Consider the following 26,812-nt stretch of genomic DNA (forward strand, 5'->3'; position numbering starts at 1 on the left):
TTGTCCTGCTCACACTATACCTCAACCTGCAGTCACACGAGTACACTACTCATCCTGCACTCATGTGACACTTCACTCACCTGTCCCCCTCACTACTCAATATGCAACTCACTCAAACAAGCCCATCAGTAATCATACATTAATTCATCCCATTCTGAACTTGCATCCGCACCCAAAATGAGAGAGGACAGCAAGGGAGTGAGAGAATTTGATTGAAGAGTTCAGGGATGAGGAGAAATGTGAATTGCCGAAGAGAAGTGTGGACACGCAAGAAGTGAGTGTGATCCAAAGGTGAGGGCTTCTGTTAGAACAAAGGGGAGATGTGAAAGAGGAATGGGGGGACTGGAGAGGTGTAAGATACAAATAGACAAAAATTTGAATGAAGAGACGAGGTGAATGAGAAGTGCTGAGGGGCACGGGAGGTGACAGGGCCAGAGAGGCCATGAGATACATGTGAGAGACTGTTAGAGATGAGGGCAGTGAAAGGACAGAATGGCAAGAGGTGATTAAAGGTGAAGTGAGAGGTTGAATGGGGAGAGTTCAGAAGTTGTAAAAAGGGGTGAAAGAAAATGACCTGCAAAGTGAGAGAGGGATCCGGGGTTAGGAGAGGAGAGGGGGATGGAAGGGAGGGGGTGAGAGGAAAGCTGCATGGGTAAAAGGCTTAACTCTACACAAAACCGCCAGGGTTTTAAGAGACCCCTGCTTCTTACGGTCAGGGCCAGGTGAGCTTCTAATGTGGCAGCACGTATTGCTGCACAGTGGAAGGCCCTTCACAAAGGTTGACTTGAAATCTTTCTGATGATAATTGCTGTATTTTGGTTATAAATGGGTACTGATTGGGTGAAATCTTTCCTCAGCGTTACTGTGTGTAACAAATATCAAAATAATGGAGCAATGCTATCCCAAAATACGCGGCATCACATAACCTTATTTACATTTTCATCCCACGCAATTTAGTCAACAGGTTTAGACATTTTTGTCAAGAGGGGGTCCTTACGCCTCAAAATGTTGACAGGGGGGTCTCGGCATCCAAAAGTTTGAAGACCTCTGCCATAGAGTGTATTGGGATGAAGGGCTACTGTATTCAGAGGCTAGAGACCCCAAGCCTGGTGCATCCAGGAGGTTGGTCATACCACTGAAGTTCAGAGGCTTCCTTCTTACCTTGGCCCATGATATTCCCCTTGCAGGACACTTAGGCCAGAACAAGACCTGGGACAGGCTTGTCCCTCACTTTCACTGGCCTCATATGTCAGAAGATACCAAGGAGTTTTGTCGCTCCTGTGTCACCTGCCAAGCCAGTGGCAAATCAGGTGGCACCACAAAGGCCCCCCTCATACCACTACCTGTGGTGGGGGTTCCCTTTGAAAGAGTGGGCATAGATATTGTAGGACCAATGGACCCACAAACAGCATCTGGGCACAGATTCATACTGGTGATAGTGGACCATGCCACCAAGTATCCAGAAGCTATTCCCCTGAGGACCACAACAGCTCCTGTTGTGGCAAGGGCCCTACTTGGAGTATTCTCCAGAGTGGGCTTTCCAAAGGAGGTCATTTCTGACAGAGGTGCCAACTTCATGTCAGGATATTTGACTGCAATGTGGAAGGAGTGTGGTGTGAACTACAAGTTCACCACACCCTATCACCCACAGTGCAATGAACTTGTGGAGAGATTCAACAAGACCCTAAAGGGAATGATAAAAGGTTTACCAGACAAGCTTAGGCGAAGATGGGACATCCTTTTACCCTGCCTTCTGTTTGCTTACAGAGAGGTCCCACAAAAGGGGGTTGGCTACAGCCCTTTTGAGCTTTTGTTTGGGCATCCTGTAAGAGGACCCCTATGTTTAGTAAGGGAAGGATGGGAGAGACCTCTCAGACAACCCAAACTTGATATAGTAGATTATGTACTTGGTCTCCGCTCCAGGATGGCAGAGTATATGAATAAGGCTTCTAAAAACCTTGAGGCAAGCCAAGAGCTCCAAAAAGCTTGGCATGACCAAAAGGCTGTGCTGACTATTTACCAGCCAGGGCAGAAAGTGTGGGTGTTGGAGCCAGTGGCCCCAGCAGCACTCCAAGACAAATGGTCTGGACCCCACACTATTGTTAAGAAAAAGGGAGAAGTCACCTACTTGGTGGACCTTGGGACTCCCAGAAGTCCCTACAGGGTGCTTCATGTCAACAGATGGAAGGCATATGTTGACAGGGCAGACATGGGCTTACTCATGGCTACAGATGAGGGGCAGGAGGAAGAGAGTGACCCTCTCCCAGACCTGTTGACTCAGAACCCTGATGATGGCTCAGTTGATGGTGTGGTCTTTTCTGACAGCCTCACTGCCCATCAGCAACAGGACTGCAGACAAGTTCTGCAATCCTACAGACATATGTTCTCTCTGACCCCAAATCAGACAAACTGGTGCACCCATGAGGTGGACACTGGTGACAGTCTGCCTGTGAAGAGTAAAATCTACAGGCAACCTGACCATGTCAGGGACTGCATAAAAGTTGAGGTACAAAAGATGTTGGAGCTGGGAGTCATTGAACCTTCAGAGAGCCCTTGGGCTAGTCCTGTAGTTCTTGTGCCAAAACCTCACACCCAAGATGGTAAGAGAGAGATGAGGTTTTGCGTGGACTACAGAGGTCTCAATGCTGTCACTAGGACAGATGCCCACCCAATACCTAGGGCAGATGAGCTCATTGACAGACTGGCAGCTGCTAAGTTTTTGAGCACATTTGACCTGACAGCAGGCTACTGGCAAACCAGACTAGCTGAGAATGCAAAGGCCAAAACTGCTTTCTCGACCCCAGGAGGACATTATCAATTTGTGGTAATGCCCTTTGGGTTGAAGAATGCACCTGCCACTTTCCAAAGGTTGGTGAATCAAGTCCTTACTGGGTTGGATGACTACTGTGCAGCTTATCTTGATGATATTGCTGTCTTTAGCTCCACCTGGGAGGATCACCTGGTCCACCTGAGGAATGTTTTAGAGGCCCTGCAAAAGGCAGGCCTCACTATCAAGGCCACTAAGTGCCAGATAGGGCACAGCAAGGTTGTGTACCTGGGCCACCTAGTTGGTGAGGGTCAGGTTCAACCACTGGAGAGCAAGATCCAGACCATAAAGGACTGGACTCCTCCAACTACCCAGACTCAGGTCAGAGCTTTCTTGGGCCTGACTGGGTGCTACAGAAAGTTTGTTAAGAACTATGGGTCCATTGTGACACCACTTAATGACTTGACCTCCAAGAAAATGCCAAAGAAAGTTCAGTGGACAGTAAGCTGTCAAAAAGCATTTGATGACCTGAAGCAGGCCATGTGCAGTGCACCTATTCTGAAAAGTCCAGACTACTCCAAAGAGTTTATTGTCCAGACAGATGCTTCTGAGTTGGGTGTGGGAGCTGTTCTTTCACAACTTAATATAGATGGTCAAGACCAGCCCATTGCTTTTATAAGTAGAAGGCTGACCCCTAGAGAGAAACGTTGGTCAGCTATTGAGAGGGAGGCCTTTGCTGTGGTTTGGGCCCTGAAGAAGCTGAGGCCATACTTATTTGGCACTCACTTCAAGATTCAGACAGACCATAAGCCCCTCTTGTGGCTAAATCAGATGAAGGGTGAAAATCCCAAACTTCTTAGGTGATCCATTTCCCTAGAGGGGATGGACTTCACAGTGGAACATAGACCTGGGACTGACCATGCCAATGCAGATGGACTCTCCCGATATTTCCACTTAGAACATGAAGACTCAACTGGTCAAGGTTAGTTTAATGTCCCTAAGTTTGGGGGGGGGGGTTGTGTAGGAGAGTAGGGTCTGCTTTCTATGTTCACCCCCACTTTTTGCTTTTGCTTTAATGGTTTTCGACTTAGATGTGGCTGTGGGCCTGCTAATCAGACCCACAGCCCTGCTGTTCTCTCTCTAAATTAATACTATGTACTTTAGGTGCATAACCCAATTGGATAGGATCACCTTATTGGCCCCTGTACAGTGTACCTTAGGTACCCAGGGCATAGGTGTACCCTAGGCCTACCAGGGGCTGCAGCATGTATTATGCCACCCCTGGCCTGGCCTTCCATTGTGACACAACTGGCTGATCACTCAGCTGGGGCAAGGTTGTGCAATCACCCCTTGCTTAGGTGTAGTATTCCTATTCCTACCTTATATATAGACACATGTGTACCTAACAGCCACTCCTATAGCAAGCCTTAACAATCCTGGAGGCAGAGTGCTTGGTAACATGTGAGATGGTGCTCTAGCAGGAGCTGAGCCTGTCTGCAGCTTTCGGAGCCATGTCCCTATAGCTGTTCTATGATATAGCCTACCATATACTCTTAAAGTGCCTTATAATCTTAAACGGTTATGGTAACTATGGTTTAGCTTTATCAAAACATGTCGTGTAAGGTGTCTAACACTTTGGAATAATACCCCCATCCCATTTCTGGTGATGAGGATATTATCCCTCCCTTCTAGAGGGAGAAGACATGTTGAAACCTACTTACCCGGTTAAAGTTAACCAGAGCCCCAGCATCACAAAATGGATGCTGCTGCCACGACACAAGTCTGACCTCCTGCTGCTGGGAGTGATCCCGGCACGGGAGGCTTGGACAATAGGTTTCCTGCCTTGGGAGGTGCGAGCACCACCCCAGACAGGCCTTAGTGTATTGGGGCAGGGAGGGATGAAAGAAACTAGACACTGCCTGGGGCACACAAGGTGTCCCATGCATAGTCCAGTTCAAACCAGTGCTGGGGCACCCCAGCCCCAGTCCTGGTGCGAAACTGGACAAAGGGAAGGGGGTGTAACCACCCCCCTCCCAGGTCCCACCCATAAGGCGTGACCTAGCAGGCAACCCAGCCCCCCAGATTAGTATAAATGTGGTAGCTGGGCCCCAGGAGATTAGATTATCCTGAATCTGCAACTTGAACAGAAACTCTGGACCTTCGACATTCGACGAAAGAAGAAGACTGAAGAATCTCCCTTGTGGCCAAGGAGTGGCTACCCTGTGCGAACAGGCACCATCAAGAGACTTACCCTTTGCTTTGCTGAAGTTCTACGAGGGACCGACTGCAGAGCCCGACCAGAGCCTTGACTTCCAGACTTCTCCGACCCTGATCCACATCCACAGCCGAGCTGAGATCCGTGGAGGCGACGAGAGACGTGGGACCGGCTACCTGGGAAAAGTGGCGAGTATCTTCTAGCGCAGCTTCTGAGGCACCCTCGAAGTTGTGCACCAGGGATTGAGAAGCCCCAACCCCAAGCACCATCTGCACCGAAGATCAGCCCCCCACACTCCACGAGTCCTGCGTGGGGCCCTTCTGCATTTTCCTGCTTGCCGCGTCTGTCCGGTTGCTTGCCCGTTGGCTAGCAACCTTTGCGACGACACACCTTTGATTTTCCACTGCTGGTTTGGCTCCTCCAGACTGGCTCCTGCTCCTCTGCAAAAGAGAAGCACCCCAGACCTTCCTGGTCTGCACCAGAAGCAAGTCCTTCATTCTTCGTGGGTTCCGCTTGCCAAGGCTTGGTGAGTCCTAGTTCAACTTCGACGCCGCCGACAGCAAGAGCCTTCGTGGGACAGCTCGCCTCCTGGTCCTGGTCGTCCTCGACGTCTCCTGGTACCCGTGGCTGCTGCGACAAGCTTCACCTCTTCACCTGCATCTTCACAACATCGCCTGGTTCCTTCCTGGTTCCACGTGGTCACTGGCTAGTGACCCAGACTCTGTCCCTTCTGCTTGCAGGTATCCTTCCTTCTTGATCCCGGCCTTGGGATCCACCGGACACTCTTCACTGACTGCCTGTCAGCAACTTTCCTTCAGGCATCCATAGAAGTCCACGACGAAACCCGACGCAAGTTCACACCTATGCACCCGCAGCCCGTGGGCTAGGTAACTTGGGTACTCCGGTGCTCACAAGGGTATTGACTATCCTAGGGTCTAGTTTCCGAGTCTCGACTTTCTAGCTATACCAGAAGTGTCCTAAAACTGCTTATTTCTAACTGCTAGTGATTCTATAGACTTTTACGCATTACGCGTGAGTGTTTCCACTCTGCACCTGAATCCCGTGGGCCTCCCACTTCCTAACTGTTGGTAGTATAGTGTAGCCCCAGCGATTCCCTAGGTCTAGGCCTATCCTATTTCCGTGACAGTGGTCCTTATACCACTTACTTAGTATATGGTTTGCGTGGCCCCTAGGGCCTAACTGTATTACTTACCTGTGTGACTTAATGTATGCTTAAATAAGACTGTGCTGTACTTACCTCTAATCTCATAAAGAGTGCTGAGGGTTTGACTAGAATAAATACACTTTATTTTATATATATATCTGTTGTGGTGTCCTTTCATTTGGTATTCAAGGGGTTACAAATGGTATAACAGCTGGCTTCACATGCCATTCAGATTTTAGCCTAAGACTGCTCTTGTCCATGCTACCACTAGGATAGCTGGTCTATAAGGTTGACTTTACAACCAATCACCATAAGGGTATTTGGACTGATACAAGGTGTACACTAGAACTAGTGACATCATACATCAGGCCAACTTCTCACACCTCCCACTACAAATCAGAGCCAAAAGGAAACAAGGCGGCAACAAGGAGGGACTAAGAAGCCTCCTTTACAATCAAAAGGCAGCGTTTTGCATGGGAGCTGATGCTAGCCAATTGAAAAGATGGGCGGGGCTTCAACTCCGCTTCGGAATCTGTATTGATTCCAAGAAGCTCTTGGATGCCGAGAGCAGCTCAATGCACGCCGAGACCTAAAAACTGTAAAGGAGGAGAGGGTCCACAACACATTTCGAGGGAGGGGCACCCTTTGGGCTTGCCATCAGAATCAATACCACCCCAGTTACGATCACGTGAACTAGTTGGAAACAGAGAACCAAGAGACATGGCTTTAATATCTGGCTTACCATTTGACCAAAGTGTATCTTCCTGAACAATCACATATGAGCTTGTTCTTCTGCTTCCTTTTTGGCAAGATTGATAGTATTTGGAATTAATGCAAAGCTGTTAGTAAATGTGTTGTTTAAAAATGAACTGGATATTAACTAGAGGAGAGAAGAAGTGCCCATTCTCATTGTACATATTCACCAAAATGCAGCATGGTGATAAATGTATAGGCTTTGCAGAGGAAGCAGTGTGCTGTAGTTTGGGCATTACTATTTAACAAATCATTTGTCCCTGGGCGAATCTTACTGTCCCTGTGCCTCTGTCAGTTTATCTAACAATATGTAAGCACTTTCAAACAGGCATAATGGAAGAAATATGCACCTAGAGCATAGTCCCAAGACAGGACTCCAGCATGGTAGTTAATTACACATTCAGGGCTGTTTTCTGCAGGTGGCTGGATTTGCATCCCAGCATATAAACACACACCTGAAGCTGCCTTGTGCAGGCTCCCTCATACTGCTGCTTTCCCTTCTTCCTCACTGATAGGTACCCCTTTCACCGCTCATTAATAACTGAAAGAGTGATAGGTGCTTGACCTTTGAGAGGATTAAAAGTGGTGGGGAACCAAAATACGAGTCAAAGGGCATCCGGAGCCTCTGTCTGAGGGAATGGGGTATAATATATGGTGTGGTTGTGCAACCTCTCTTTGTAATACACTTACCAACCGCTTTCGGGCCATTAGGATTTGTTTGCCAAACCTTACACTCCACCCTGGAAAGCTGTGGCTCTGAGTAGCAAGGCTTACACAAAGGAACAAGGGTAAATCAGAAGAAGAAGGACCAAAGGACTGCCCTGCTGCACCTTGGACCCGGCAAAGAGAGGCAGCGCCAGTGTGTATTGCACCTGCGGTGCGGAACCTGGTAACTAGTTAGGGTAAGGCCGTGCGGTGTGGACCTGGCGGCGCATCTAACTCCAAGCGTTGTAGGCTGGAGGAAGGTGGCGGCGACTGTAGTAGGCCGAGGAGCACGGGAGACGGCCTGCTTGTGCCTTCTGGTGGCCTACATCAATAGATGCCAAAATAGACACCGTCACTACAAGGATTGATTAAGTAACACACTTGATAGGCATGAAAAACGCATAGTTGCTTCGGAAAACTGCATTTCACAACTGGAAATGTATACTATTGGACTCACTGAAAAACCTTTGGACATGGGTAAGGTGCACAGCATCATCAAAGTGAAGAATGGAGACTTAGAGGCCAGGTCACTCCGCAACAGCCTGCGCATATTGTGCCTCCTTGAGTCAACTACCACGGGCAATATGTCAGACTACATTGAGACTCCACTCAAAACACCCCTGTGATCTGACCACTTTTCCGTTTTTGTGCGATTGAAAGGGCACACCGGTCCATAGACCCCTACCTGGGGGCGCCTCCATGCCCCAAAATTGCTCTACCGTTCAATTATCGAGACAGGAACGCTGCCCTGAAACTTGCCAGAGAAAAGCTTGACCTCACATAGGAGGGCTCAAAGATCTCAACCTTCTCAAACGTTATCCGCGCGGTACAAGAGGCATTACATGAGTAAGTACCCCAAAAATTTAACCTGCATCTGGCTGGAAAACAATACGCCATGCTGTACACTGCGTGTCTGAAAATCAAGCACAGGAGGAAATCCCACCTTTTCACCACGCCACAGAATGCTGAGCCATTTTTCAAGAAATGACTAAAAGGTCAGCTTATGACGGTGTGCAAAGTTGTATGCAGGCCCAGGAGTGTACGACACGGAATGAGATATCCACACTTGTGTAGACTTTGACCCGGCATTGGACTGTAATGGGCTAATGGGCTCCTTCTGCCAGACGAGGGTATCCTTGAGCAATTGCCTTGGATGACTGGCCATGCTTTTCCATTCCCATATATTGACCGCTAAGCACTCCCATTGTGATGGTGTTGACAGGCCGGCACTCTTGACTCCCCCCAGGGGTGAACCTGTATTTGATTGTGAACACTACCATTATGATGTTTTTGGTTTTTGTTTCAGACAGGTGTTTGTTTTATGCTGGGTGCATTCACTGGCAGGTTGGGGTTGCTGTTGTGGGAGGGGGGTTAAGGGTAACGTGCAGCTGGCACAAAACTTGAATAGGAACAGTTGCCCTCACAGGGCATATGGAATACACAACTGCAGTGTGCGGCTCACCGAGGTGCGCACACACGAGACACAGGGGTTCCACTACGACTCTAAGGCACTTTATATTCTGCTATATCGTTGTGCAAGTTAACTGAGTCCCTTCCTCTCTGACTGTTGACCTGGAATGTAAGAGGACTTAATAACCCCCCGTAAAGGGAAGGTTCTGGCATACCTAGATCACCACAAAACATACATTGCGCTCCTGTAGGAGACCCACCTTGCGTGGCATTCCCAGACCAGCTTTGCTTCCCAATGGAGCACATACTGTCAGGATCCGTATGTAGAGCGCCTGCCGAGACTACGGTTCCCAGAATCCCATGTGTAGCGTGGGAGGAGCCACGGGCATAAAACGCCCGGAACGTACGCACGACGTTGTGCGTAATTAAAGATTTTCCTGTACTGACGGGCGGCGACCCGTACAACTCTTTCCCGCGGTATTGGAGCCGTGGGGTGTGCTGCACCTTTTTGGCCGAGAGCTTCGGCATTTCCGAATTCGTTTAAAACGGAGCCCTGTCTCAGGGTCCTGGGTTTCCCGGCAGAGCGACTGGGAGCTGCTGCACCTTTGTGGCCGAGAGCGCGGGCATTTCCGAATTCGTTTAAACGGAGCCCTGTCTCAGTGTCCTGGGTTTCCCTGCAGAGCGACTGGTAGCTGATTGGCCATCACCAGAGCAGCGGCGCCTACCGCAACAATCGCTGGAGGGTTCTGAGATTCCCGCTACCCCGGAAGTGTGGGTGTGTCGTTGACATACCGGAACGAGCAATTGTGCAACATAAAGGCGTGCATGGCCGGCTGGACGTTGGCAGTTGTTTCTTTGTCATAGAATCACCCGTAATTGGTCTGGAGTAAGACCTATTTCTAACAGTGTTTGGCAACAGAGTGAGAAGCCAAATAAGTAGCTTAGAGGAGATTTCTGATGCCTAGATAGGTGGGGTATCATTACTTTACTTCATTTCGGAGCTAGTGCTGGAGAGAGCATCCAGCAGACTCAATGCTATAACAATTCAGAGACTAAAAAATAAAACCCACCAAAGAATCACAGACGGAGGGCTCGGTTCTCGAAGTAATGCCTTCTGTGTAATTGCACAGACCTAGTGTCCTGTTAGGTTCCCCTGAGCACGTTCAGCACTTTCCATCACTCATTAGCTGAGAAGGAGACAGCCAACCCTCTCTCTTAGATAAGTGTGTACAAAGAAATAACCCAGACCTAATGATTTCTCTATTGCTTAGTTATCTGATGAAAGTTGTGTATGGTTACGACAAGAGTGATGGTATGAGTGTTTCTGAGGACATAAGGAGGCTCTTCATCATAAAGATACAAACTAGCGAGAAATACTGAGAGTAGGTATTTTTTGGCTTGCATTGTGTTATGTTTTGGTTTGTATGTTAACTTTCTTTACAGGTTCTACTCCCCGCTGTTCCCATCCTTCCCTTCCCTCGCTCGATTGCTCCAGTCTTCCGTGCCTTTAGTGCAGGAAGTTGGTGACGTCGAGAGGGGGACCCCATATAGCGTTTTCCCGAATCCTGAGGAGTGTTTGGACCTGGGACTGATTCTTGACAGAATTACGCACCCACGTATTGAGACTCCTCCCGGTTCGGGGGGTGGTTAGAGACGCATTATGGAAGAAGTTTTAGTTGCGCTTGCCGCTGTACAACGGGAGTTGGCAGCATCTAGGGCAGAAGCGGCGGAGTTACTGGACAAAGTGGAGAGGTTGGCAAGGAATCCTTTTGATGTAGGATGAGGGATGCATCCGATACAGGTCACGGTACCCCCCCCTATTCCATTAGCCAATCCCGAGAGGTATTCAGGAGATCCCCATAAGATACAAGTATTCCTCACTCAGATATTGATGCACTTCTCTTGTAGACCTTCCTCCTTTCCTACCAATCATTCTAGGGTGGCGTTTGCTATCTCCTACTTGGCTGGTGATGCAGCCAATTGGGCGGTGCCCTTGGTACGCCATAACGATCCGGTTTTATCGGATTGGGATGATTTCAGAACCGCTTTGGAGGGCGTTTTTGACAGAAGAACTACCACGTTTAGCGCTGATAGGGAGCTTCTGGAATTAAAACAAGGAAGGACAGAGTTAGTAACCTATTTAACCACGTTTAATCGTTTGGTAGCAGAAGCGGCATGGCCGGAAGAGCAGAGAATGTCTCTGTTCTATCAGGGCCTCTGTAGTGAATTAAAGGATGTCATAGCTCGAATAGATCCCCAGCCCAAAACGTGTGATGCTCTAATAAGTCTAGCCTTACGTTTGGACAGTCGGATTACAGACCGGGGGGGCGATAGATTTCGGGGAGAAAAATTGAGTAAGGAAGCCGGGGGAAGTGGGGCGACGTCTGAGCCTATGGAAGTAGGAGCGGTACGTGCTCCATTGTCGAAAACTGAAAGGGAGTGCAGACGAACACAAGGCCTGTGTATGTACTGCGGTAAGAAGGGTCACTACGTCCGCTAGTGCCCTGCCCGTCCCAAAAGACCAGGGGGGAGTTATAGGAATAAAAAGGCAATTGCCACCGTGGCAGGAGGAAACGTTTCCCCAAAGGGTGGAGAAGACTCCGAAGAGGCAGAGGTGCACAGGTGGACGATTCCGTCCCTGGCAACCACTCAACAGGGTGAAGTCGAAAAACATTTCGAACTGATCATGTGGCTGGATACCAGCAGACAAACCTTTCAGATCAAAGCCATGTTGGATTCAGGGGCAACAGGTAATTTCATTCATAGTGGACTGGTGGACAGGTTAGCGATAGGAAAGATCGCTAGGAAAATACCAGAAGAAGTGCTAGCGGTGGATGGCAAACCTCTCACCTCAGGTTTACTCCTAGAACAGACCGAACTACTAAGGCTAACTTGTAAAGCAGGTGAGATGTGTCACATCGACTTCTTGGCATTGAATATTATAGATGCTCCACAGTACGAGATAATATTGGGGATGCCCTGGTTCAGCCTTCACAATCCCACCATCGATTGGAGAGGTCGAACAGTTCAGTTCTTGTCTGAGGAATGTCAGGAGCATATGTTGGTAGGAGGGAGTTCGGGGGCCAAGCAGTGGCACACAAGTGGGTAGCAGCCACGGCAGCCGAAAAGAACATTAGTCTACCCGAAGAATACCGGAGATTTGCAGACGTATTTAGCAAGGAACAGGCCGAGTCCCTTCCTCCACATCGTCCGTATGACTGCCAGATCGATTTGGTTGAAGGAGCAGTGATCCCTACGTGTAGGGTCTATGCTCTATCAGAACCGGAGACTAAACATCTACGAGAGTATCTCGATCATTTTTTGGAGATAGGTTTCATTCGCCCGTCCCGCTCACCAGCAGCCTCGCCGTTGTTCTTTATTGCGAAGGCAAATGGGGATGTGAGAGCCTGCTGTGACTATCGCATGCTCAACAAAAATACCGTTCGTAACCGGTATCCGCTACCCCTTATTCCGGTCCTATTGGATCAAGTACGGGAGGCAAGGATCTACACGCGGTTGGATCTGCGTGGGGCGTACCATTTGGTACGCATTCGTAGCGGGGACGAGTGGAAGACCGCGTTTAAAACCCGCTATGGTCTGTTTGAGTACCTGGTAATGCCGTTCGGGTTGTGTAACGCCCCGGCGGCATTCCAGTACCTCTTGAATGACGTCCTTAAAGACTTCGTCGATAGAACAGTTGTCGTCTATATCGACGACATATTGATTTATTCTGAGTCGGTCACTAAGCACCAGGAACATGTGTCACAGGTACTAAAGGAGTTAAGAAAGCACAGGCTGTTTTGCAAGCTGAGCAAGTGCGAGTTTGGGGTGACGGAAGTGGAATTTTTGGGAGTGATACTCCGTCCGGATGGTATGAGTATGTCAGAGCGAAAGGTTCAGGCGGTACAGGAGTGGCCGGTTCCCCAAAATGTGAGGGATGTACAGTGCTTCCTGGGGTTTTCTAATTACTATCGGAGATTTATACAAGGGTTCTCCCAACGGGCTATTCCTATTACACGGCTTCTCAGAAAGGGCGTGGCATTCGCCTGGACCACCGAAGCTAACCAAGCCTTTGAATACCTGAAGGAGGCGTTTACCTCTGCACCGGTCTTGCGGCACCCACAATTGGATGTGCCTTTCATAGTTGAGGCGGATGCGTCCAATGAAGCGATCGGGGCCATCCTTTCACACAGAGACAAACACACAGGGCAGCTTCACCCGGTGGCCTATCTTTCACAGAAACTGTTACCGGCCGAGAGGAATTATAACATTGCGGAAAAAGAACTCCTCTCTATTAAAAAGGCGTTCCAGGAATGGCGCCCGTATCTATGGGGGGCCAGGTTCCCGGTAACGGTATATTCCGATCATCGGAATTTACAGTATTTACGAACCGCCAGGCGTCTGTCACCCAGACAGATGAGGTGGATGCTTTTCTTTGAGGAGTATAATTTCATCATTACCTTCCGCCCTGGGGTAGACAACCGAAAAGCCGACTCTCTATCCCGAGTAATGGCCGTGGAAGGCAACGAGGAAGAGCAAAAAGAGGCTATCATACCGCCGTCCAAGGTGATATGCGCCTTACGAGCAGAAGAGTATTTGGAAAGCATACGAACAAACAGGAGTCCGGAGGCTTGGAGCTGTTGGGCGGACAAATGCCCGGCACGCATGATCCAGGGAGGGCTGCCGTTCCAGAACAAGACATTGTTCCTACCCACACACGCCCTTAGAAGAAGAGCTTTTGAGTGGTGCCACGACTCTCCTTTGGCCGGGCATCCGGGCATACTAAAGACCACGCATTTGGTGCAAAGATATTTTTTTTGGAAATCTCTAGTCCAGGACGTGAAGAATTGGGTGTCGAGGTGCGAGGATTGCGCCAGGGGGAAGACAGACACAACCACCCGCAGAGGCAAACTGGTTCCCTTACCAACACCCCAGGCCCCATGGCAAAATATCAGCCTGGATTTCATCACCGGCCTCCTGGAGGATCAAGGGCATTCGGCCATTCTGGTGGTTATCGACAGCTTCACCAAGATGGGCCACTTTATTCCGTGCAAGACACTGCCTACCACGGGACAAACAGCTCAACTGTTGTTACAAAACATAGTAAAGATGCATGGAATTCCGCAAGTTATTGTGTCCGACAGAGGCCCTCAGTTTGTGGCACGGTTCTGGCAAGGGTGGTGTAAAGCTCTGCAGATCGACTCGGCGTTGTCCTCCAGTTTCCACCCCCAGACGGATGGACAAACTGAAAGGTTAAACCAAACGGTGAAGAAATATCTGAGGTGTTATGCTGAAAGCGCTCACGAATCCTGGGTGGCCCTGTTATGGATGGCAGAATTGGCCTATAACAACGCCTACCACAGCTCCATCGGTGTCTCGCCTTTCAGGGCCAACTTCGGGTATGACGCTAGAATCCTGCCATTAGTCATGCCGGGCCGGGTTCTGAATCAGCCGTCACTACAAGAACACATGAGAAAGGTGCGTCAAGGTCACTCCCGAGTGCAGACACACTTGGTGGCGGCCAAACTTCGGTATAAAAACTGGGCGGATATACACCGGGCGGAGGGCCCACAGTATAAAAAAGGGGACAGGGTGTGGTTGTCCACGAAGAATTTCCATTTTAAGTTGCGAAGTGTTTTCCACCCACGATACATCAGCCCCTATCGTGTGCTCAAACAGGTGAATCCGGTGGCTTATAAACTTCGGCTTCCTGGATCGTTGCGTATTCACCCAGTGTTCCACTGTAGCCTTCTGAAACCGGCCAAAGGAGGAGTGCGCAAACCTCCCCCTGCGGTTTCCACAGACATCGGTCTGGAATATGAGGTTCAGCGCGTGGTGGATTCCAAGTTAAGGGGAGGGAAAGTGTGGTATCTGATCTCCTGGAAGGGGTACTCGGCTGAGGAGGATTCGTGGGTGCCCAGTATCCACGTACATGCTCCGGCCAAACTCAAGGCTTTCTATGGAAAATACCCGGATAAACCGGGTTCTAGGAGGCGCCTGGCGGGGGACCTACTGTCAGGATCCGTATGTAGAGCGCCTGCCGAGACTACGGTTCCCAGAATCCCATGTGTAGCGTGGGAGGAGCCACGGGCATGAAACGCCCGGAACGTACGCACGACGTTGTGCGTAATTAAAGATTTTCCTGTACTGACGGGCGGCGACCCGTACAACTCTTTCCCGCGGTATTGGAGCCGTGGGGTGTGCTGCACCTTTTTGGCCGAGAGCTTCGGCATTTCCGAATTCGTTTAAAACGGAGCCCTGTCTCAGGGTCCTGGGTTTCCCGTCAGAGCGACTGGGAGCTGCTGCACCTTTGTGGCCGAGAGCGTCGGCATTTCCCAATTCGTTTAAACGGAGCCCTGTCTCAGTGTCCTGGGTTTCCCTGCAGAGCGACTGGGAGCTGATTGGCCATCACCAGAGCAGCGGCGCCTACCGCAACAATAGCCGGAGGGTTCCGAGATTCCCGCTACCCCGGCGGAGTCCCAAACAGGCAAACAGCAAGTATCCGAAGTGTGGGTGTGTCGTTGACATACCGGAACGAGCAATTGTGCAACATAAAGGCGTGCATGGCCGGCTGGCCGTTGGCAGTTGTTTCTTTGTCATAGAATCACCCGTAATTGGTCTGGAGTAAGACCTATTTCTAACAGTGTTTGGCAACAGAGTGAGAAGCCAAATAAGTAGCTTAGAGGAGATTTCTGATGCCTAGATAGGTGGGGTATCATTACTTTACTTCATTTTGGAGCTAGTGCTGGAGAGAGCATCCAGCAGACTTAATGCTATAACAATTCAGAGACTAAAAAATAAAACCCACCAAAGAATCACAGATGGAGGGCTCGGTTCTCGAAGTAATGCCTTCTGTGTAATTGCACAGACCTAGTGTCCTGTTAGGTTCCCCTGAGTACGTTCAGCACTTTCCATCACTCATTAGCTGAGAAGGAGACAGCCAACCCTCTCTCTTAGATAAGTGTGTACAAAGAAATAACCCAGACCTAATGAGTTTTCTATTGCTTAGTTATCTGATGAAAGTTGTGTATGGTTACGACAAGAGTGATGGTATGAGTGTTTCTGAGGACATAAGGAGGCTCTTCATCATAAAGATACAAACTAGCGAGAAATACTGAGAGTAGGTATTTTTTGGCTTGCATTGTGTTATGTTTGGTTTGTATGTTAACTTTCTTTACAGGTTCTACTCCCCGCTGTTCCCATCCTTCCCTTCCCTCGCTCGATTGCTCCAGTCTTGGTGACGTCGAGAGGTGGACCCCATATGGCGTCGCCCGAATCCTGAGGAGTGTTTGGACCTGGGACTGATTCTTGACACATACTGATCCTTCTCTGATTACTCTTTAATCTTCATATGCCCAGGGGATGGCCATCCTTATCAAAAGAAGTGTCCCTTATCGCTAGCTGCATGAAGATAATGTCCTGCAGTGCTGATATAACATACTACTGTGATACTTGGGAGTAAACACATCACACTGATCAACTCCTTTGCCCCCAACCCTGACTTAGTCCGAAGTCTATGGACAACATGCCAAGTTCTCTCACCCTACACCAGACTCTAGGGAGGAGACTTCAATCTAGTCCTTGACAGACATCTTGATTGCTCCAATGTTACCATCTGCTCTCGCCAAGCAGCTGTGACTGCCCTTGCCAACATCATCACCTTGCAGGATGTGAGGGACCTTTTCCGAACCCGCTTCCTATCTCACACGGACGGCACTTATGTTTCTACAGCCCACGGGTCTTGGGTACACCTAAACTATTGGCTGGGTATGCTGGACACAAGTGGGTGTGCGACGGACATAGGTCACCTTCCTCTCATTCAGCCTGACCACTCAGCTGTTACGCGGACTATAAGTACACCTACTCCAAGCATCATGCCTTCACGTGGCGCCTTTCGCCGCAAGCTTTACTTGACATGCCATTTGCAGACGAGGTGGGAACCAAAATATTGAGGCACTTTCAGAACAATAAGGGGTCAGTATAGTCTGCAGGAGTGGTATGGAAGGCATTCAAAGCATATATTAGGGGTATTAGCATAGCGAAATGTTAGAATTGGGAATCTCTGGTTGGCACAGGTATGCACTTGTGACAAGCAGGGACTCTTATTTCTAAGTCAGAGTAAGGGGATCACCCTTTCAAATAACCCCTGCTCACCCTTTAGGTAGTGTGGCACAAGCAGTCAAGACTATTCTCAGGGCGTCATAGGTTAAGCATTTGTGAACACATACAGTAATACAATGGCACACCACAAATGGACACCAGTCAAGGTTGTATCAAAAATAGTTTTCTTTATATAAGGCTTAGCACAAGACCAGAATAACGAATAAAATGACCACAGTATTATTTTAAAGTTCAATGTTCTTGAAGAAAGGCTTAAAATGCAAAAATAGGCTTCTTTTAGTTAAAATATTTTACATTGTTCAGCATGGTACATTTTTTGCGCCTGGCAGTCAAGCTGAGGAAAACTAGGGGAGAGGAGTAATCGGGGTCGATGGCACTATAAATGAGCAGTAATAAAGGAATGAAAATTAAGAAAGGAGTAGAGATTAAGGGCCTCATGTAGGTAAATAAATTTTACCGGTTCTTAAATACCGAGCCGTACCGAATCGGTAAATTAGAATCGGTAAGTTATATGTAGGTAAAAATTCGGTAACAGTTACCGATTCGGTAACATTCGGTAATCACGAATCGGAATTCACCGAATCGGTAAATACCGAGGTGGTATTTACCGATTCGGTAAATACCGAGGTGTTATTCACCGAATCGGTAAATACCGAGGTGGTATTTACCGAATCGGAAAATACCACCTCGGTATGTACGGATTCGGTAAATCAAATCACATGACTTGACGAAACAGCTAATCCAGTGCAACGACAGCCCACCCAACCAGGAAGTGCCCACACCCAGGCAGGTGTACATAATTAGCCGAAGTGGCCACACCCAGGCAGGTGTACATAATTAGCCGACCCTGGAGAAGCTTGGAGTGCAGAGGAGAGGCAGGGAGCCGTTGCATGTGCGAGCGGGTAGACGAACAGCATGTCCAGCCAGAGAACACAGAAAGACGGAGGGGAAAGGAGGAGGAAGCTGAAATTTAGCCCCAAGGAACTCCAGGTGCTGGTGGAGGAGGTGGTGAAGCAGCACCAGAAGCTGTTTGGAAGGCAATCCCTGCAAGTGCCTGAGGCTGAAAAGCGCAACATATGGCTGGCCATCCAGGCGCAGGTCAATGCTGTGGGAGTGACCCACAGGGACATTGAGGTCCTCAAAAAGCGCTGGTATGACCTCCGGATTGTAACCAAGAGGAAGATGGGCGACATCCAGAAGGAGGCCAGCCAGACCGGAGGTGGAACCAACAGGGCACCTGCCCTCACCGAACTGGAGGAGCTGGTGGCGGCCACAATCGAGCAAGAGAGCGTCGTGGGTCTTGGGGACGCCGACAGCTCTGCCAGAGCCGCAACACACCAAGGTAAGACGAAAGCACAGCAATGTAGCCCCCCCTACCCCTATCCCACATCCCCCATTGTGAAACGAGAATCACACTGCAGTCCACACGTGTCAGTGCAGACAGGCAATGCATTCCGGGAGATGTAGTCAGGGCAACACTAACCATGACGTAAATGTTACAGGGCAACAAGGCATGTCACGCACTCGAGGCACAAGGAGACAGGGGACATATTGGAATGTGAAATGATTTATTGTGACGCTTGCAATGCAGCCCTTCGGGGACACTGAGCCAATGTTGTATTTCTGTCCACAGATGTGACATCATGCAGGACAGGGCATGCTGCAGGAGAGACGGCACACCGGCCACATAAATCACCTCTAGCCAGCACCAGTTCAGACCAGGGAGCAGGCCCACTGGCAGCCGCACCACCAACACAGCCAGCCTCGCCGCACACAGAGCCAGCATCACCTCACCGAGAGCCAGCATCACCTCACCGAGAGCCAGCATCACCACCACCAGAGCCAGCATCGCCACTCATGTTCGAATCACCGGCCACATCTCCGCTTGCAGGTGTGAGAATGAGGAGGCGTCCAGCAGCCAGGCTACGAGCCTTAGACACCTCGTCAGACGACAGCATGGGCCCAGAAGACCGCACCGGGCCCCAGGAAGGGAGCCATGCCACTGTGCCCCACACCTCACAGGCAGCACAGACGGAAGCAAGAGGGCGCCGCAGGTCGCGTGTCCAGAGTCCACCAGCACCCACTGACGGCCATGGTGTCTTCTTGGGGCTCGAGGGCCAAATGTTGAAGCAACAGCGCCTGCAATCAAAGGCAGTCATGTCAGTCCAGAGGCACATGCGGGTGATGAAGACAACATTAGTCAACATGGACACCAACATTAGCGGCATGGCTGCGGGCATTCGGGACATGTCCCAGTCAATCCAGCAGTTGTGCAGCAAATTAGATGCTGACATCGAAGCACGGCGCCGGGAACGCCAGAGAAGGGACACTACCAGCAGGGCACTCAACCGTCTGGCAACTGCGACTTCTCTACTGTGCCGGCGCTCTGTGACGATGCAGGAGGGCCTAACACAGTGCTGCAGCGACCTGTCTCGGGGGATGGTGCAGGTGACAAGTGCACTAGGGGTGCTATTGACTAGTCAGGCGTCGACAACTGCTGCAGGGGATGCTGCGGAGAGCATCGACACCAGCAGCAGCATCACACCCCCCGTCCCAGAAGCACGCAGGAGCAGCAGGCGGCTTGGGGTTGGCTCTAGTGAGGATGCACAGGCCGTGCAATCCACCACTGCAGCGCTTATGCGCAAACATTGATGTCGCCCTGCTTAGCCACTTCCCATTGGGTGACGTAACCCTGGACATACTCCTTGTATAGATGGTATATTGCCAGATTGGCCTGTTCATGTGTTCATGGCGTGGTGCCACATTAAAACTACGTCAGGACTTCTCACAACTCGCTGTGTCCCCTTACTTACTCAGAAATAGTTGCATGTGATATCTGCCCGTCTCTCTCTCCCATCGATTGCAGTTGGCACTCTAGCTGCGTTGCCCTCTGGCTGGCCTGAGTCATCCTCGTTGTCCTCAAAATATGTCAGTTCCACATCTGTACCTTTTTTCGTGGCAAGGTTGTGCAGCATTGCACAAGTGGCAATAATCTTGCAGCAGGTGATGGGTTTGTACTGGCGTGCGCCTCCGCTCTTGTGCAGGCAGCGGAACCTGCTCTTCAGTAGTCCAAACGTGCGCTCCACCACATTGCGTGTTGTTTTGTGTGCCACGTTGTATCGTCTCTCACTCTGGGTTGCTGGGTGTAGGTAGGGAGTGAGGATGAATGACCGGCATGCATATGCACTGTCGCCTGGATGAGTATAAGGGAACCATCAGTGACATGCCTCTATGCACTATGATTTGCAGGTTTCAAGGGGCGTCACTGTTACTTACCTAGCAGGTATCCCTCTCCGAATTCTCCGGCACTCAGTCGTGTGTAGATCCCACTATTCTGGAAGATGTAAGAGTCGTGGGTGCTCCCAGGAAACTTTGCAACAATATCTGTGATGATGTTCCCTGCATCACAGATCACCTGCACATTGATGGAGTGGGTGGACTTCCTGTTCCTGTAGATGTGCTCTGTATCAGCTGGTGGACAGATTGGGATGTGTGTACCATCAATACAGCCGATGACATGGGGGAACTGTGCCATGTGATAAAAGTCTGTTTTTGTTTTCTGCAGTGCAGCCTGTGTGTTTGGGAAGCTTATGTAGTGGTGCATTCTCTGCATCATGGCATCCAGGAACTTCCTGAAGAAACGTGACAGGCAACTCTGGGATACCCCACCCACCGCAGCTATCACCACCTGATAACTGCCGGATGCCAGCAGATGTAGGCTGCAGAGCACCTGCACATGTGGGGGTATGGCGTGCGCCCTTCTTATTGGATGGTCCAGGAGTGGCTGTAGGTCCCTGATTAAGTCCATGATGGTTTCGGGGTCTAGCCTGTACCTCTCATGTATCTCTGCATCAGTCAGCTGGAATAGTGTGATGCGCTGTCTGTAGATTTGTTCCTCCCGTCGCCACACCCTCAGTCCTGCTGCCTGTAGACGTAGGTGCCTTGCAATGACGTACATAGCGGCCATGTTGTCCACGCTGTAGCATTTTGGGATTGCTTATATGCATTGTTGATGGTTACCACCTGCTTTCAATCCGTGTTAATTACCGACTCTAATTTACCGATTTTCTTGGATTTCTTAATTACCGAGTGCTCCTACATGTCATTTTCATTTTTACCACTTCATATTTACCACTTCATATTTACCGATTCGTTAATTATGTATTCGGTAACTCTGAATCGGTATTTTGGAATTCGGTAAATATGAATCGGTATTTACCGCCTCATATTTACCGAAAATTGGTTTTTGGACTCCTACATCTCACTTGTCTGAATACCGGTCGGTAACGGCATATTTACCGAAAATCGGCCGTTACCGACCGGTATTTGGCTACCTACATGAGGCCCTAAGTGTATAGCTCTGCAGCTTAAGGAAGACAGGGAATGCCTGCTTTTTAAATTGTTTGTTTTAACATGAATTATTTATTAATGTATGGAATATTGTGTTTTATAAGGCCCGATTGTATAATATGTATCTTTTATGGCTATTTTTAATAACCGAATAAAGATTATTTGAAATTGAATAGTTAAAATATGCTTCTTTCACATAAGTACGCTTCTGTCAAGGCTCTGTACGGTTCGTACCTGGATGTGCGACTCGTTAGCATTCAAAACAAGGGAAGTACGAGTCTAACAATCGTTGCAGACTCCGGGGTCCGTGGCATGCACGCTGCGGTGCGAACAGAACAAAGTACCTTGGTGTTGTAGGGTCCGCGACGGACAGTGCGGGACAAGTCGATGGGTCCGGGTCGTAGTTCGGCAGCGTATTCGGATGCTGGTCGGGTCGCGGCGTCGGTACGCGGCGTTGGTACGGGACCTCCAGGGATACGTGCGGATGGCCCGGATCGGCTTGCAGAGTCCGTGGCGTTCGGGCTGTACCTTCGGTGCGGATAGGTGGCGACACTTCTCGGCGAGCCGTACAGCGTACGGGGAGGATCAGCGTGATGCGGCTTCTCGGCTCTGAGTACGGCACGGTGCAGTACGATTGAGCAGCGTACGGACCGTACCTGCGGGACAACGAAGCTTGGGTCCTTGATAGTTTTGTGGGGATTTGTGGAATTATCTCTAGTGGTCTTTTCTTAAATAAACCACTAAAAGAACAAGCCCCCCAGGCATGGTTTAGCCATGAATGCACCACATCCCTAAAAGCCCAAAAGTTGGCCACTAATGAAACGTCCCGCAATATAGCTAATGTCAGGGAAGCAAGAAACATTTACAAGCAGGCCATTCAGAGCAGGAAACAGGAGATTCGACACATTAATAAACATACTATATTGTGACAGGAAAAGGGTACAGACAATTTGAACAGTAGTAACACATTAAAACTCAAACATCACAATACAATTACATCTAAAAAAAAACATATTAAACAAACCACAAGACCCAGTGATAAATACTTTTCATGATGTAGACACCACTCATATTTACATTCAATGACATAAAAATAATTATGGTCTGTAATGGGATGGGATAATTGCATATTGGTACATGAACAAGAGACCATATAAATATGTCACAGGTGGAATAACAGAGCATTCTCATATATCGCATCTGGATCAAAAAGGGGGAGCTACAGTAGTGTCTGATCTCATTGCTTGAGTCCACAGTTATGATTTTGGGCCGTGTTATATTGAATAAATTAGAAGATTGGGCAGAAGCAAATTCTTTTTTTCACCAACACAATATGGACCTGTGGAACAAACATTAAATCTTACTCTTATGACAGGTGAATATGTCTAAGCCAGGAGAGGTGCTTTACACATGGCTTTCATAGTTCTCTCTTGTGCTTTTGACCTGGTTGATAGGGATTTGCTATGGACTTGATGACCAAAGTGGATATAGAGGCCCCCCTTTTAGATCTCGTAAAACGCTTACACTGGGACTCTATCACAAGAGTTCGTTTTACAAAGAATGGGGATTGCACTGCCCATATTGACATTAAAAGAGGGGTGAGGCAAGGTTGTATCTTAGCCCTTTTCTTATTTTTATTTTATATCAATTCTTTGAGAGAAGTTTTAAGTGAATACAGTAAGGGTATCCGCAGAATTAGCTAACAACCGGTTCCAGCACTACTTTACGCTGATGATGCAGTTGTTTTAGCTTTAACCGCAAATGGTCTTCAAAACGTTCTAAATGGATTTCAAGATTTTTTTTTTAATTTCAGGAGTATTTTGTTGAGCACATTTTTCATAAACAAATGAATAGGGAGAAAAGGACAATCAGAGAACACAAGGGTCCAATTTAAGATATACAGTTCAGATGCGTAGAGTCCTGGAGGGTTGACCGTGACCTGAGGGTCTAAATTACAGAGCAAAATCCAGGTAACAGTTGACAAGTGACTAGTGAGAGCAAAACAACATATGTAAATTAGATAAACCCATAAGGCATATGATATGGCGTGAAATGAAATGATAGGAATAAAGTGAAAGGCGAAAGATAAGAGGAAAAAGAAGGGCCACTAGTAGGTTTAGAGATAAAACACATGTATCGTGGGTAAAATCCAAGTAGATCTTAGCTCATATAAATGCAGGTGCATTCCAGCTAGTATGTTCCACTCTATCTAAGAATTCAGCTCAGGGTTTTGGATGGTGGTGATATCAGTTCTAATTATCTCTCTTATTTGTACCCATGCGAGAAGAGAAAGGTGTACAGGAGTATAGGGGGTGGAAAGAAGAGATTAACAGTGGGTTAGAGGTGGCGAAGTAGTTATCAAGGGAGTTCCAGATAGATGTATTGCGCACTATCCAAGGGGAGTTTTGTAAAGAAGTGTTATCTGCCCCTCTCAGAAGGAGATCCAGTTTAGCCAGGGGCGGAAGGAGGTGGCGGCTGTGTTCTTGCAGTTAGTTCAAATAGATTTGCAGGCAGCAGTAAGAAGGATATTATTTAAAGGACTGTCGTTGCAGGATCTGTTGTTTGGGTCTAAAAATCCTTTGAGAAGTTTTAAAAAAGATCGTTCTAGAAGGACTCTGCAGATAGAGTGAATAAAGCTAAATACTGAGTCCCAAAATGGACCAACCTCTCCACAGTAAAAGAGAAGGTGAGGGAGAGCTCCCATAGGGTCATTACAGTTCCAGCAACCTGGAGTCTCTCTTAGGGAGAGTTTGTGAAGGCATGCCGGGGTCCAGGAGGTCCTGTGTAATAACCAGAATTTCGTCTGTGCAAGGGAGGGGGATATTTTAAATGAGACCACTGACCTCCATATCCGGTGCCAGGAATGTGACGTAATCGTTTCATTGGGATTCCATTTAGTTTCGAGTTTTGAGGATGTGATGGAGGACTTCGCTTGTATAAGATGGTAGAGTTTGGCGGCCTAGTGGACGGATTTATTAAAGGATAGGATGATCTTGATAAGGAAAGGGTTGTTGTTTGAAAGCTTTAGTTTAGATAGAGCAACCTTAAGCTTCATTAAATCGTGAAAATCTATGTTTTGCAGGTTGAAGCGCATTTTCAATTCTCTAAAGGATAGTGGAGTTTGGGAGGACCCTAGGTCTTTCAAGAAGTGAATGCCCTTAGAAGCCCAGTGAGATCAGTAGACTTGGAAGCCTTGGATTCTGATTTTTGAGTTGTTCCAAAGGGAGGTCATATTCGAGTTAGAGATCGGGCTTTCTAGGTTTCTATCGATTTTCAAGAGGGCCCTCTTGGTGTTGTAGAAAATATATTTACCCGAGGACGGGGGTTTGGGATGCTTGATAAAAGAAAGATCTGGTGGAATTCGCCTAGAAGCTCCTTTTCTACCAATAGCCATGTGGGAGTATATTCTGTAGATTGAGTGAACCAAAGTGAGCCCTGTCTGGCCAGGAAGGCAGTTTGATAGTTCTTGAAATCTGCTAGATTAACACCGGCAAGGTGAACTGGGAGGCATAGTTTTTTTTATCGAGATTCTCGGTCTTTTGTTTTGCCAAAGGAATTTATTTAATAGTTTGTCAATCTTTTTGTTACGTTTCCGTCCCACGTCCAACACTCCTCAGGATTTGTGTGATGCTTTAGGGTATCCACCTCTTGACATCCCCAACTCCTGCACTAAAGGCACGGAAGATTAGAGCGATCAAGCGAGGGAAGGGAAGGAAGGGAACAGCGGGGAGTAGAACCTGTAAAGGAAAAGTACAGAAACAAAAACGAGACACAGAGGCATGTAAAGCTACACTCATAAATTCTCACTATAAATAGCTACTAGCCACATAATCCGTATTATATCTTTGTTAGCAGCAATATTAAATCATATCCATACAGACAAAGAATCCAGATCCAATGCCCACACACCAAACATTCGTACGTGTCATGAGAGCAGATGAAGGAACCCCCCCCCCCCCCCCCCCCTTGACTTCGTGAAAAGGAACTGCGGGTATTGCAGGGTTCCCTAATTACTAGTCCCGCACATGCAAGGTCTGAAATGTTTGTTTGCAAGGCATGAGGTAAATGCTCCACTAGCCCCTATGGCCGTTGTTATCCACCGCGTTATTGGCCTCACGCGGAAGTTCTGAATCAGGTTTGGCACTCCCCCTTCTTGCCTCACTGTAGTTTCTTATTTCCCCCCCGGTTACTTCACCGCTAACAGGACTGTAGCAAACAAAAAAAAGGAACTAACATCAATCACACGGCTACCCCTTTTTTCTCCGTATCAGTAGAGGGGGAGATAAGTGCGGGGTCACCAAGGGAACGCTAGAAGCAACAGTGCTCCATGCTTCGGAGTCCGCTGTGCAAGTACTGTGTGAGACAAACGAAAGGCGTCTGATCCGGGGAGGCTGATTCGGTAAAGTCAGTACCTAGGTTGACCTCCCTTCGTATCCGGGAGAACAGCGCACTTATCTGCCCTCCAGCGAAGACGTCTCCAGGGTGTTAGTCGGCAATACGTCTGAAGCCGCACACCGGCGGCTTCGTTGGTGAGCAGAAATGCAGGCAGAGTCTGCAAGGAGACCAACGGATCAAGGTCTCCAACAGCTGCGGGCACTCTATGCACTGGCTCCTTCCTTCTCGGAATGGGGTCGAAGACGGACTCGTACATGGGAATTACGCACAGCGTCCTGTGCACGTTGCGTCTCTTTTGTGCTCACGGCTCCTCCCCCCTGTCCTCTGGCCTTCTGGGGATTGTAGGCCATGCAGGCGCGCGATACCTGATCCCTGACAGTAGGTCCCCCTGCCCAGTGCCTCCTAGAACCAGGCTTGTAAGGGTGTCGGCGGTAGAAGGCACGGACCCTGGCCGGGGCATGCACGTTGCCACTGGGTTCCCACGAATCCTCTTCCAAGGTGTATCCCTTCCACGAGACCTGGTACCAGAGGTCCCCCCCCTGTACTTGGAGTCCACAATGCGTCTCACCTCATACTCCTGCCCCACCTCCGTGGATACGGCCGGTGGTGGTTTCCTCAGCCCCCCCGTGGCAGGTTTCAAAAGGCTGCAGTGAAAAACTGGGTGGATCCTAAGAGAGCCCGGAAGCCGAAATTTGTAAGCCACTGGATTGATCCTCTTCACCACTCGATAGGGGCCTATATATCTGGGATGGAACACACTACGCAGTTTGACGTGTATGTCCTTGGTGGACAACCACACCTTGTCCCCCTCCTTGTACTGTGGGCCCTCTACTCGGTGTCGATCGGCCCGTCTTTTGTACGTTAGTTTCGCCTTTATCAGGTGTTTCCTCACGTTTGCGTGCCCCTTGCGTTGCAACCGCATGTCTGCTTG

The sequence above is a fragment of the Triturus cristatus genome, chromosome 6 (genome assembly GCF_964204655.1).
Source record: "Triturus cristatus chromosome 6, aTriCri1.1, whole genome shotgun sequence".
Taxonomy (NCBI): domain Eukaryota; kingdom Metazoa; phylum Chordata; class Amphibia; order Caudata; family Salamandridae; genus Triturus; species Triturus cristatus.